The sequence below is a fragment of the Periplaneta americana genome, chromosome 5, assembly GCF_040183065.1.
Source record: "Periplaneta americana isolate PAMFEO1 chromosome 5, P.americana_PAMFEO1_priV1, whole genome shotgun sequence".
Taxonomy (NCBI): Eukaryota; Metazoa; Arthropoda; class Insecta; order Blattodea; family Blattidae; genus Periplaneta; species Periplaneta americana.
In genome coordinates this window covers 117,845,405-117,850,734 of record NC_091121.1, presented here as the reverse complement: position 1 = coordinate 117,850,734, position 5,330 = coordinate 117,845,405, and positions in this window count along the sequence as shown.

The window sequence follows — 5,330 nt, the reverse complement described above, 5'->3', positions numbered from 1 at the left end:
TCTTACAGGAAAAAGTTGTAATAATTGTGTTAACCCCGAAACATTTACAAAATAGCAAAGCAAGTGCTTACTGTCATTCTGTTTCCTTAATAACAGGTATATTGTAATAGTACGAAAAGGTGGCAGACTTTTTCTCTAAGTTATATTTTTGTGTGTGTGTGTGCATGCGTGTTTTTTTCTCACACACATACAGATATATTACATGCATAAAAGAATTACCAGAAAACCAGTGCGTTAGGAACTGATGTTTCTGTCCAGGAGAGTTTGATCTCTCTGCCTAGAGCATTGTATGCAGTAGATATTGAAGAAGAATTTCACTTGATGCTTCACTGCACCTATTGTTTGTATGTAAACCAACGTGGCCACCCAGTTATTCAAAATGATTAATTGAAATTCAAAATGGGAATATTTCCATATTACTTAACCATGTATTAACTTGGCATATACCAACCTAATGAAGAAAAAATCTCTTGAGTTGTAGAAGGTCATCATAAAATGGCTTCACAATCTGTGCACCTGCGACAAACAGGTTTGTGAGAAATTGACAGCACATAACAGAAGACTTTTTGTTTGTTGCTGTTTTCGAGGTGTGAATTTGTAGTCACAGTGCAGGTTTCATCGACATTATATATTTGATCCACCACATACGTAGAGCATGTCAGTGGTATTGACATGTGAGAAGACGAATATTATTTGTGTAAAATCAATAACATAGGATGACTGCATATATCTGAGAACATTGTGCAAAGAATCAGAAAGAATTTTTAGTGTAGCTCGAAATTAACCAATCATGGCAGTCAGAAAAGCTGGAAATTCTCGTATGACTCTTGGCATGTTTTGAGATGGTACTTGATTATGAAGTCATACAGGTTGCATTTTTTTATGCTGTAAGGCCAGGAGACAAATTAAAGCAATGAAACTTCTGTTGTCTCAAGCAGGAAGCTAAGAAGAACGAGTTTGCTCCTGTATGGTATTGAGTAATAAATCAACTTTTATTAAGTGGAAAGATGAATAATGGAACTTTTACATGTGGGCATGGGAAACTCACATGCAACACTCTAACATGAAACAACTCGCCTAAAGTTAATGACATCTGGAAAAAGATTTATGATCTTTGAGTTTTTATGGAAACTTTGTCATTCTAATCTGGATATGGTGCAGAACTATTTTCCCAATTGAACGAAGGTTCTTTTACTACATTTTCAGCAAGCTGGAACCCATCTCATTATTCACCATTTGTTCAACGAAGTTCTTCTTTGCAGTTGAATTAGCTGCAGTGGTCCCTTAGGTCTTATACTATGTGTTTTGTTATTTTAGGGATTCTGTGTATATGTCATCATTGTCCATAACCTTAGATGAGTTCGATATTAATTAATTCCCCTAAAATAGGGGTTGTCCTGAAGGACAAAGTATACCAAATATACAAGTATTAGTAAATACGTACAATTTTATGAAAATGTTTTCGTGAGAAATATTATTATTATTATTATTATTATTATTATTATTATTATTATTATTATTATTATTATTGTGTTATTAATTTACTTTATATATGTGATTTCTCAGAAGATAGATTGAATATTTTAGAGCTATCAAAGAAACAGTCTTGGCCAAAGAGGATTCAAGAATGAACTCTTTGCAGAAATTAATAAATTTTTTTGTAATCGTGCCTCTGCACCCACTAACAACCCAATAATTTCAATAGTTTGTAACTTATACATATGTAAAATAATAAGGAACAGTTGGACCATAAATTTGATTCTTCTCATTGTTGACATCTTCTGGTTGAGTTGTATTCTGTTAGCTGTGAAGTCGGTGATAGTGGACATGCTGCAGCAAGTATGAGAGAAATTTAGAATATTGTCCTTGTATAACTATGAGAATTTGCATAGGGCATTTAAAAGATGAGACAAAACTTGGGTAGTGTTTCCCTTAGTTGATGTATCACTAATAGCTTTGCATTTGTAAACTTAATATAGTTATTTGAAATAGGATTAATTATTTTGAATAACTGTACTTCAATCACTCAGCTGAAAATGACATACTGGTCCTATCTGATGATGGTCAGATCCATTGTCACCTGTACCAGCCTGGAAAGCAGTACAAGTTATATTACAGAAAATACAATGGCTTGCATGTTTACACACTACAGGTGTCATGCACACCTGTCCACAGCAGCAATGGAGACAATGATGAACTTGTTCCTCCTGCATCTGCAAGTCAAGTCTGTCATGTACACTTAGGCTGGATGGGATAATTAATTTCAGACCAGGTGATACACTGGGCCACCTTAAGATCCTACAGGATGTAAAAGGGAAGGCAGATGTCGAAGCTGATGTCTGACTAAATAATACAAGCATTTGAATTTGACAAACCATTTGAAGCAGTATTAATTGTGTGCCATTCAGAAGCTAATTGTATACTCAAACATGCTCTGATGAAGGGTTCACTAGGAGCCTGGAGATCTACACCAGCCATGAGTTGTGCCAAACTCCTTATTGGAGAACCAATCATCATTATCTTCTGAACAGGTGATAGTCCTAGAAGGGCTGTTCCGCTTTACGAAAGTTCTCTTCACAGGACGACCCAATGATCTTTTCCCTGTTGGTCTGTAGTTCAAGATCGCTCGAAGAATCCTTGTTCTAGGCATACACTTGACATGGTGAAGCTAGTTGTCATGATATTGATGAATATACTGCAGTACAAGTTCCATTCCATTGGAGAACCAATACCTAACTTAACTGGACGAATCTTAGCTCTGGAAAGGAGAAGCTTAAGATGGGTAACCAAACTTCTGACTGGGCACTGCCATGTGAATAAGCATCTACATATACAAGTCACATCAGGCATTGATACCTCGAAAAACACATGTTGTCTCGTGAAGAATTTCAGGGAATAAAACCCAGCAGCATCACGAAATTGGTTACCCACTACATTCTCCTGGGTTGATTTGCAGTTTATGGGGTGCACAATAGGCCATTCGTGCCTAAGTATTTTAGCAGCAGTGTACACCTTACTGAAGAAGAAGAAGAAGAAGAAGAAGAAGAAGAAGAAGAAGAAGAAGAAGAAGAAGAAGAAGAAGAAGAAGCCAAACCACCTAACTCCATAGTTTATGAAACTGAGAAAATAAAGTGCAAAATTAACTGTATGCAGAAAATTTAGGTTTATTGAAAGTTTGGAGAATAATATTTCAGTGGTCAGCCCAGACGTTTTATATTTAGTGGTATTGATATCAATTCTTCATACAACTTTGGAAAATTTTTTCCTGAGATATCAAAATTGAAAATGAATTTTGTTGCAGTCAGTAATTTGGTAACTGAAAATATTTTTTGTAATGTTCCAAGATAATAACAGTTTGTCACAATTAGAAAAATTTTATAAGAATTGTGTAATAATATTAATACGAGTAATAATAATAATAATAATAATAATAATAATAATAATAATAATAATAATAATAAAAATAATAAAATTATTGTTTATTTAACGATGCTCGAAACTGCAGAGATTATATCAGCGTCACCGGTGTGCCGGAATTTTGTCCTGCAGGAGTTCTTTTACATGCCAGTAAATCTACTGACATGAGTCTGTTGCATTTAAATACACTTAAATGCCATCGACCTGAGCTGGGATGGAATCCGCAACCTCGAGCATAGAAGGCCAGTGCTATACCAACTACGCTACTGAGGCCAACAGTAATAATAATAATAATAATAATAATAATAATAATAATAATAATAATCTAATCACAATTTTTATTTATTTTAAACACACTAATGTCTTGTAACATGCTAGTTTTAAACATCGTCACTGTAAAAAATGTTATTGCAGTCAGATTAATGTCCATTGTTCACTTCATACATCACAACTAGTTTCTTGTAATAGTTATAATTCACTGAAGGAATATACTTTAGCAAACTCATCAGGCAAGCTTCTTTGCACTGGTGATGGGGGTGAACATTTGTGTATAGAGCATTCTGCTCTATAGTGTTGAATGCTGGTGGCCAACCACATGTAGTTTTCTTCATGTTTAATTTGAAGAATGTGAATTCATCCGAAAATTATGTCTTATACTGGATTACATAAGGTTTCTGTCATTCAAGTCGAATCCAACACATTTCGAGCCAATTGACTTCTGCACCATCCTGTTCATAACAGCATCTTCCAGAAGTTTTGTTGATAAAGTAAAATTCTTCATGCTTTTTAATTAATTTATTTGAAGGGCTTGGGGCAACACACTTATAAGCTACACTTAAATTTTAAAGGAAAACGATTCTTAAATCTTAAATCCTTAAGAATTGTTTTCCTGTAAAATTTGAGTGTGGCTTAACACTATGTTGCCCCAAGCCCTTTATTTATTTATTTATTTATTTATTTATTTATTTATTTATTTATTTATTTATTCATTCATTCATTCATTCATTCATTCATTCATTCATTCATTCATTCATTCATTCATTCATTCATTCATTCATTCATTCATTCATTCATTCATTCATTCTGGCAGAGTTAAGACCATAGGGCCTTCTCTTACACTCTTCCAGGTCACAAAGTACACAAGCAGTGAAATTTAACAAAACGTGAAAGAACAAAATACTAACATATTACAGAAAATAATAACAATGCTTCATTTTAGTAAACAAAAGTGGATTCTTTGATTTGCTACTACGCATGACATAATACCAGTTTTTTGGCAAATGTTTCCAGATTTATTCCTTTTTATTCTCTGTGGCACCAAAGTCTGAGTCATTCGGAAGGTAGCTGTATGCAGGTGTCAGTTACTTGTGCTTTTATGTCAGTACTCTGAACCAACTTCAACATGCTCAAGACAGTTTTAATATTACTATTCTGACTATATCTGTGCATTTCTCCACACTGTACCCATTCTCCTAAGCTCTGGTTCCCCCTTCCCCTCTAATATTCCACGCCACTGGTCCAGCTGACTTTTCTTGAGGAGAACGGTCCAGGAGTGGAGGTAAGCATGCGTGGCAAGTGCTTGACCTTGAGCCGCCAGTTTCAAATGCACAGACTATAGTCACAGTCTAGTATATACAGTCACGAAGCTCAATATGTAGTAAATATGCAAACATTAGATAGTTGCTCACCACTAAGATCGCTAATATCGCCTCATTGCAGGCAATGCAAAATAGTACCGTCACAGTCTATTGTTTCTAGCACCCTCAAAACTCAAGCTTCGTGACTGTATATACAGTGAAACCTGTTCAAATCGGAACCTGAATAATCCGGAATCCTGTCTATTTCGGAACAATTTATTGGTCCTGGCGAAATTCATATGTGTTATGTGTAATTTTTCCTGAATAAAATGGAAA